The sequence below is a fragment of the Lathyrus oleraceus genome, chromosome 1 (assembly GCF_024323335.1).
Source record: "Lathyrus oleraceus cultivar Zhongwan6 chromosome 1, CAAS_Psat_ZW6_1.0, whole genome shotgun sequence".
NCBI classification, from domain to species: Eukaryota; Viridiplantae; Streptophyta; class Magnoliopsida; order Fabales; family Fabaceae; genus Lathyrus; species Lathyrus oleraceus.
The window spans coordinates 111,114,135-111,124,011 of record NC_066579.1 but is presented as its reverse complement, the minus strand read 5'-3'; the positions used below and the strand labels follow the sequence as shown (position 1 = coordinate 111,124,011).

General features: G+C 35.2%; 1 long non-coding RNA gene across 1 annotated transcript; it reads left to right on the top strand.

Moving 5' to 3' along the window:
* The first annotated feature begins 5,860 nt into the window (after positions 1-5,860).
* On the top strand, positions 5,861-7,321 carry LOC127120277 (uncharacterized). The gene is made up of 2 exons (XR_007803169.1): positions 5,861-6,368; positions 6,967-7,321. It is a non-coding gene; the product is annotated as an uncharacterized LOC127120277 (long non-coding RNA).
* The last annotated feature ends 2,556 nt before the right edge of the window (positions 7,322-9,877 follow it).

Below are 9,877 nucleotides of genomic sequence, written 5' to 3'. Positions count from 1 at the left end.
AGAATGTCATACAGAAACCCATTTTCCCTTTGGACTTTTGAATCAAGCAATAATCAATAAGCAATTAGCAATATCAAACATCATGAAGATCAAGGAATCCAATAAAGATGTCCACATCCAAGCAAGCAATTCCCTTAGCTAGCAGTCTTCTTTGTCTTCTTATGTATCAGATGAAATATTCCTTAATTAACTCAGAAGAAAGCATCAGACACAAGATCAAAATAATAGTTTGCATCAAGACAATGTAGCAGATGAACTAAAATACATCCCAAGACTTGCATCAGATGAAGGCTCAGTTCATACTAACTTGATTTCAGAATGTTGGTATTGGTCAAGTCCTTTTTGCACAGGGAATGTTGCCTAGTTCTAAGTCCAAAAGTTCAAATCAAGATCAACAGTCCACCAAACATTTTTTAGGGTTTTTTTGTTTATTAAGTGTTTTAAGGTCCTAAGACCACAAATAAAATCAAAATTCACAAACAATATATACAATCACAAGATATGGCTCAAATGAGCAAAGTGAAAAATGATATAAACATAAACAAATTAAATGAAATGTAAATGCCAATGAATGATAAATAACTAAAAATTAAATTGTATAAAGTAAATGACTTGAAAAATAAAGCATTATTAATAAGAGTTAGTCAAATGTTAGTCAATATTAATTGAATGTTAGTAGTGTTTTGCTTTTTTAATTAATTAAGTCATTCTTTGGAGAACACTCAACCATCTACTCACAAGCATGGATCCTTGAACCAGGACATCTTTCATAAGAAGGAAAAAAGGACAAGTTTCCATACAATACCATGAAATATGGGAGACTTACAATCTCACTTACTAGAATGTTATGCCTTTAGGGTCAAATTTAGCTCTATGTTAAGCAATCGTAATTGGAATTATGTAGAAGTCACAACTATCTAAGGTCGGGCAATAAAAATTTAGGTGTTAATGCATATTAGAGATTGGGTATAATGAACCAAACTTCTGAAACATACCACACACTAAAAGAAAAGATCAAGAGGGATGGACCTATCTCATCCATACTTGTATTGGTTCATCTGACACAAGGTCATTGATGAACCAATTAGCCTTAGGATATTTTAGATTTCATTGGTCAATGAAAGGAATGGGGAAGAATGGGGATGAAGATGAAGGGGGAAGGGAATGAGAGAAACACAAATTGGTCATGGGAGGAATTTTATCAAATTAAAATCATTCATTCATTTTGGGAGATGAAATGTACATTTCATTAATCCCCTAAATGTAATGATTTTAATCCAATAAAAGTCAAATCAACCTTGATCAAGGCCCAAACCAATAGTCAAACATCACAAGATCATAAAAATGGCTCAACATAATTTTTACACAATTAACCAATTAAAAGTCAAATTAAAAATACATTAAAATTCAATTTAATTTGGTCAAAATCTAAAATCTCTTCAAAATACCAAATAAATGGCCAAGAGATGTATCCTAGATCAAACAAGGTCAAAGAACCTTAGACAAAAAATTTCATTATTTTTGAAAAGTCAAAAGTATTTTTAAACAATTAAGAAGATGCACAAAAATATTTAATTCATGAAAAATATCAAAATTAATCCAAAAAAAAATTAGTTCAGAAAATGAAATAAAAAAATATTTAAAGATTTTTGGTGAAAGTCCCATATTTTTTGGATTAAAAATGAAATTATTATAAATTAAACAAAATAAAGCAATTAAATGAAAAATCAGAAAATACAAAAAAAACAAGGGCCATCAGATCTCCCTCATTAATTGAGGTGACAGATCTTATGGCAACACGCGCGCGTTCCACCATGCTCCTTAGTCGATGCAATGTACGCGTGGTAATCCGAATGAACGCTCAAGATTTAAACATTTGAACCAGATCAGATGGCTTGGGACTTGCCAACGCACCACCGGAGCCCTAGCTCCGGTCATCTTCTCCGATGATCACCACCGGACTGGTCCAACTTCGACTTCATGAAAAATTGAAAACAAGGACACTAATTCAAAGGGAAAATGCTCAAGAGCTCGAATCTGGCCTCGATTTTCTCCAATTCCAAGTATATAAAAAGATACAGGGATTTGAATTTTGAGGATCATGAACTGAGTTGCTTCGATTTGACCTCAAAGCAACCCAATCTTGTTGCCTACATTGATAGGAATTCAACCAACCAAAAATCAATCAAAATAATTGAGAAATGAGGGAGAATCGAAGAAGAGAAGTTTCTGAAATTTTAACATCGAGTAGCTTCAATTCAGCTTGATCTTGATCTGGATTTGCTTGATTCTTCCTCCTTTTGCTTGTAGTAATCAATTGAGATGGAAAAGTCAATGAATTCTTGGAGTTTGAACTTCAAAACAGAAAGTGAAATTCAAACTCGATTTCAAAGAAATCCCCAAGAAATTCTATGGTGTGAGGGTCCGAGTTCTCTTGGCAAAGCTTGGGCAAGGTGTTGATGTTAATTCTGAGGCCATGAGCTTGTTTAAATAGGCAAGGGAATTGATCTTTGCACCACTTGAAGTTTTGCCAAAATTGGAAACCAAGTTGCATGGATGCATGGGTAATGGTTTGGGCCTAAAGAATGATACAATCCATCTCTAATTCATGCACAAAGTGTACTGAAGTCATCATATGGAAGCATGGAAAGAAGAATGATCATTTGAATCCAAATTTTGCCAAAACAAATCCAACAAAGGAGCCATGCGTAAGTCCCTTAATTTTGATCCAAATTGGATGATCTTTGACTTTTTGAAAAGGTGAGATCAAGGGAGACAAATTTCATGTTGAACACTTTTCCATTTGAAGCTTGGATCATGACGAATTTTGAGGTGGAAGTTTGGAAAATCAAAGATATTTGAAAATTTTCTAAGTACCAAGCCAAATGTTCACTTCTTTCACCTTGAATAACTTTTGCTATAGACTTCAAATGGAAAAAGTTCCTTCATAAAAGTTATATCTATTTCAAAACTATTAAATTTGGTCACAAATTTTACCTCATTTGGATTTGGCATGAAGGAGTTATGCATTTTAGAAGTTGGGGAAAATCACTTGCTCAATGGTAATGGCCCAAAATGACCTATAATGTTTCCTCTTGGAACATGCATTTGAAAGATGGATTTGAACTTATTCCAAACATAAAAGTTGAAAAGTAAATATTTAGTTTGATCATGGAACTTGAATGTATTTCATATCATAAAAATTGAGCAAGTTAGGATCCTTTGAAGTTGACCTCCTAACTAGGGTTCAAACAAAATGACCTATAATGTTTCACCATAAAAAATGACTTCCCAAGCAAAACTGAATTTGACTTCAACATGAAAGTTGTTTGTAATGTCATAAGGAGTAACTTTTCTCTTTGAATCATTTTCATATGACAAAAAGTGTAGGAGATAGGGTCTAGGGAACCCCAATTTTGATCAGTTGACTTCCTCTAGTCAACCACCATGAACCATCTTGCAAACTTGACATTCTCTTGATATTTGGGACTCATGAAGGATCATATATGAGTAAGATTATATAATAAGAAGTATCCCTTGATATATTTGATCAAATGGTTAAGAACTTATTGAGGAAGTCACACAAGATACCCAGATGAATTAGGGCTTCCAAGGCAAACAAGCTTCAAATTTTTGATGAATTCTTGACCAAAATGATATGTGGAGACCATGGGGATCCATATATGATGTCCATAACCAATTTAAACCATCTCTTTATTTTTCTCGTTGCATTGAGGGTCTTAAACCTTATATATGAGCTTGATGGAGCATGGGTGAACACACACACTACCTACAAAAGTAACAAACTATACATAGACATATTTTTGGCATTTTGGTTAGTAAATAATGAAAAACAAAGTATGATACAATCAAATGTGCTTGGTGACCTCTCCCAATGCAAACCCAATGAATGAGGAGTAAGGAGGGTGTCAAGGTGTGATCCCAAAGCCAATGCAAATGATGAGATAGCATGAGGGATCTTAGGGTCAAAATTGGGGTCTTACAGAACTAAGACAAAAAAAAGAGATTTGATAAGGAAAGAGAGATTTTATAAGAAGTGATGAAGAGTATAACTTGGCACCAAAAGACAATGGTATTGCAGGAACCCATAAAGGTGAATAAACTTTGAACCAAAGAATAAACAAGCATCAAGCCAAAAAAAAAGGAACTAAATGTTTGGCATCAAGACAAACAGCTCTTGGTTCACAAGGTGGGAACTGGTTATTTTCCCTAAAAGGGCATGCATGGGACCCAAAGGGATATGATATTTGGTCCAATGAAATAGTATATCACTGTAGGGGAACAAACACTCTTAAACTAAAATGTAATGGTATTATGAATCCATGAAGGAATAAACTCTGAACGAAAGAGTAAACAAACATCAAGCCAGAAAACAAAGGAATTAAGTTTTTGGCATCAAGACAAACAGATCTTGGTTCAAAGGATAGAAACTGGTTATTTGCCCAAGAAAGTATGCATGGAATCGAAAGGGAGTATGGTATTTGATTCCAAAGAGAAGATAATATAATACTGCTGAGAGATGGTAATGACAGATGCACAAGACTTGACAATCATTGGATATGAACCACACTAAAGTCTATGAGTAAAAGCGAATAGGATGAGCAACTGGGTCATTCGTCCTGTACCCAAAGATATTCAGGATGAGGATAGGAATGCTCCCTCTCACCCATTTTTTACTACTTAAGGCTCATGACATGTGATACTCGTCATATTTGGAAAGTTGCTGAAGAATACTCGCTTTGTTGTTCCTTATGATGAAGTGTTGCTTTGAAGAAGAAGACTTGACAATAATTTAATTCAAATTATGCTAAATTCTATGAATAGAGGTGAATACGATGAGCAACTGAGTCATCTGTCCCGTACCCAAAGATATTCAGAATGAGGATAGGAATGCTCCCTCTCACCCTTTCTATATTGCTTAAGGCTCATGACACACAACTTGAATCATGATTGACAAGTGTTGATACACCTTTGTTGTGCTTGAACAGTAGTCCACTTTGTCTATAATGTGAAAGCCTTGTACTGAATTGAAGTCTTGGACTCTTGATCTTGAATCTTGTGGCCTTAAGCTCCTGAGGTCCAATACAGCTTGAACATGAGGGACTTGCCCTATCAAGTGATCAAGAGCCTTTTGATCACTTGAACAAGCTTCAGTAATTGAGCATAATGCAAAGGAATTGGTTTATCAAAGTAAAATTTGATCAACATAATAAGTGGGAAAAAGATCAGTTGAATTTGTATAACCTAATGAATGGATCATTCAAATTAAGTCAGTGGATTCTACATAACCCTAGACTAGGGGAACATGCAATGGTTAAGGTGCAGTCCAATCAAAAAAATCAACATCACTATTTATATGAGGAACAAATGATCAAAATGTCAATTAAACCTAAATGGACAAAATTAATCCTAATCAATTAATTCCTAAGTCAAGAATTAAGATCCTAAACATGGAAGAACTTACTCACAAGGTGATAAAAAATCATCGTGCAATTTACAATTTTCTCATGGGCATTAAAATCTAATTCTAAATCAAAAACTAATAGTAATCATACTTTTTATTCATTTTTTCAACAATCAATCAAGATCAATTAAATCAATTAATCTTAATTAGCTAAATCATGTTAACAAAACTAGTTTAATTCTACTAATTAATTTTCATGTCAAAATTATGAACAAACATTAAAAACTATCAAACAAAAACCAAAGATCAATAATGAAAATACAAGTGTAAAAATGAAACAAAAAAAGGGGTGCAGCCTAGCAAACAGAGGTATAATGGACAAAGAAGGCGTAGGTTCCAATTCAGGACCTATCAGCCAGTTGCTTGAGAGTCAGGGGGTGTAACAGCCATGTGATGGTAGGTTTAGTAAAAACTCCATAAAGCCCAAACAATGAGCCCAATGCTGAAACACGGGGGAAACATGGAATTGGTGTTCAGCACAAATGAAAACTCAAAAGCAAAACACGCAGCAACCAAGAAATGACTTCACAGCTAACTCAGGTCACCAGCCACCATTATCCACCACGCCATAGGTCTTCTCCAGGATCATGACGACGAGCTTAATCAGAATCTGAGGTCAATTTCAACAGATCATTGCTATAATGTCCAAATAGAAATGGAATCATGAAGAAACCTAAGCCAAAATAAAGATAAATTAAATGATGAATATTCATAGATTCATGCTCAGACCTTAGGGCTATTGACCCCTAGATCATCCTCTATGAAATGGTAACAAGATCATGGCAAACAGAAGAGAAGAAAATTCACCTCTTAAACGAAGATTTGTTTCGGCGAGCGTTAAATCGGAGAAGATGAAGATGCAACAGAAAATCACTTGAAATAGGTAACTCTTGAACCTAGCTCCTTACTTTGATTCTCTTCTTCTTCTAAAACCCTTCTGCAAATTGAGATATTGAAGTAATCGAGATATTGACGAGAGGAAGTGTAACGATGGAAGGCTTATCTCAACTCTATTAAAGCTTAGAGGTGAAGCTTTAATGGAGTTTTTGAGAGAGCTTTGTGTGAGGGTGAAGAGAGGATTGAGATGAAAAGTGAATCTCAAAAAAATCAGAGGTGAAAATGAATGCCTCATCGATGACGAATGAGTGATGAATATTTATAGATGATGAGTGATTCAGATTCAGTTATGAAATACCATTGAAATGGAACAGAAATTCACATTGGGTTAGTTACAAATGCAAAATTTTGTTAGAGTTGAATATGAGTGAAACTGGGGTTAGTTTGGAAGTTGCAATTTAATTAGTTTCAATGTGAAGTTCGGTTAGTTCTCATGATTATGTGTGGTGCATTACATTGTTAGATATTGTGGAATTTATGTTGTTTAATCAAAATGTGTAGGGTTTACTTGTTTTGCTGATTATGCTGGATGTTAACAAAGCCTTCTGTTTGTAATTTGAAGATGGATATTCTGAGTTTTGCAGGGCAATGTGCGTCAGCTAATTTTCTATCATGGGCTAGTGGTTCCGGGGTAGAAATGCAGGGTGATGGACATGTTGAATTTGGCAATGTTGGTTCGGTATGAAGCAAGGCAATGTTTGTTGAGTTCCTTTTGTTATGCAGGTCATAATGAAGCTTGTTATGCCACTGACATTACTTGGAATCCTTGTTACATCATGTTAGATGGGAATTAAATTGGGAGTTTGGGATTATGGATCGTGTAGAACTTGTTAATTGACTTGTGCTAATGAATTTTGTAATTTTGAAGTTTGAATGTATGGTCATGTAATTTTGAATGATGTATGCAATTTGAATTGAAGATGTATCGGTTGGAATGTATTTATGTTTGGTATTGATGGTTTATTTATGAGAATGGAATTATGAAATTGATTAGGGCTTAATGTAATAGATTGAATGGTTGAATATATGGTTTATGATGGTTAGGAAAAGTTACTTGGTTTAAAATGAACTTGGTTATGGTTTATGATGGTGAAAGGCTTATTGCTTGAGGTTTTTTTGTAGGTTTATTGCAAGGTTCAAGTGGTGGTCTGGTTGGTGGTTGGTTTGGTGGTCTGGCTGGTCCATTTGGTGGTCTGACCTGGACATGGACCAAGTCATGAACCAAGTTGCTTGATCATGAGGAAATTCAAAGAAAACATGGTTTTTGGTGATAAAACTGAAGGAGAATAGCGATCCAAAACGCAGCGGAAATTAAAATTATCTCCTTTATTGATCCTTATGAATGGGCATGATCAGTGATAGAACTGTTATCTCTTGTGGCGATTGAAACCTTTGATGCAGATCTAAGGAATGAAGGCTTTGAGTGAGAGAGAGAGAGAGAGAGAGAGAGAGAGAGAAACAAAATTTCAACTGCACAAATGCTTATGCACAAGGGTTCTATTTATAGAACAACTTGTATGGGTTCTAAGCTAAAAAGGCCACTTAAGTGTATGTGGCCCATATCTTATGATATACCAAAATCACTTAAGTGTGTGGTGCCTTACTATATTTCGTATTCTACTTAAGTGTGTTGTACCTTATGATGTCCTACAATTCACTTAAGTGCACCGTACCTTACGGTGTTCCTTATTTACTATATCTCTAATCAATCTGTCCTTGTGTGTGTGACCCTGTAGGTTTTTGCGACATTGACAATTATATTAAATCACATATTTAAAATAATAAACAGTGAGCGGTATCTAGCAACACATCACTGCTACCCAAGACACGAAAATGTCATGTGATATGACAAATTCTTTTGTGATAATACTTATGTGTACAGTTACCCTTTTGCCCTTATGTCTATATTGAACATAGGGCATAGATCGTGTCATCCTTGTCCAGTTCAATATTGGTCCCTTAAACATTTATCTTGTTACGCAGGATAGGCAAATTCCATCTAGGTCACTCATGTCCCTCAGCATGCTTCGTGGAGTACCCATCAACTGTCTTTATGGTCATCCAGCTACGGACAATGTTTGATCAACAATAAGGCACTCGACTTTACATCTAGGATCCATAGTGGTTTCAGGTCGAAGGGTGGTATACACCACTATCACCATGAGAATAACATATGACACTTTGCATAACATTCTATATAGTATTCTCATAGCGGGTCAATCCAGTATAAATATTACTCTTAATATTCATACCTAGGTTTAAGACTTGATAACTCCTTATCCATGATCCATGAGATGTGATCATCAGTCTATATACATAATAGTCTTAATGTTTTAATATTATCCCACTTTATAATAAAGCTCGACTACGGATACTTTAAGAATAGTGTCCTTATGTTTAATGGAATCTCATGATTAAGTCACACTTGATACATTAAACGGACTAGCTATTCTAGGGACTTTATTAAACAAACATAATAAAGAAAAAGCCTTTTACTATTAATAAATAATTTGATACAAGTACCAAAAGTATTTGCCTCTAGGGCTTACACCAACAATCTCCCACTAGCACTAGAGCCAATCAGGCATACCTCTAATGCCCATAGATCTAGTATTATCATCATGCTTCTGCTGCGCAAAAGGCTTTGTCAGTGGGTCAGAAATATTGTCAAGTATAGGTACTCTGCATATTTTCACATCTCCTCTATCTATTATCTCTCGAATGAGGTGATAACGTATAAGTATGTGTTTAGATTGTTAGTGAGATCTAGGTCCTTAGCTTGTGCGATAGCACCATTGTTATCACAACAGAGACCGATGGGATCCACACTGCTAGGAACTATGCCAAGTTCATTAATGAACTTTTTGATCCAAACAGCTTCCTTTGCTGCACTTGAGGCAGCAATATACCCGACCTCGGTTGTAAAATCATCAATTGTCTCTTGCTTTGAACTTTTCCAACTCACAACGCCACCATTTAAACAAAACACATAACCAGATTGCGATCTAAAGTCATCCTTATCTGTCTGGAAGCTAGCATTAGTGTATCCAATTACATATAGCTCTTTCTAACCTTCATATATCAAGAATGAGCCCTTAGTCCTTCTCAAATACTTAAGGATATTCTTGACATCTATCCAATGAGCATCACCGGGATCAGATTGGTACCTACTCGTTGCACTTAAAGCATACGAGACATCTGGTTGAGTACATAACATGGAATACATGATAGATCCTATTGCAGATGCATATGAAATCTTATTCATGTGATCCCTTTCTTCCTTAGTTGAAGGGTATTGTGTTTTTGATAGACATATGCCATGTTGCATAAGTATGAATCCTTTCTTGGAATCATGCATATTAAAGCGTCCCAGCACTTTGCCTATGTATATACTCTGACTTAGGCCAAGCAGCTTTTATGATCTATCTCTATAGATCCTGATTCCTAATATATAGGATGCTTCACCTAGGTCCTTCATAGAAAAGCATTTCCCCA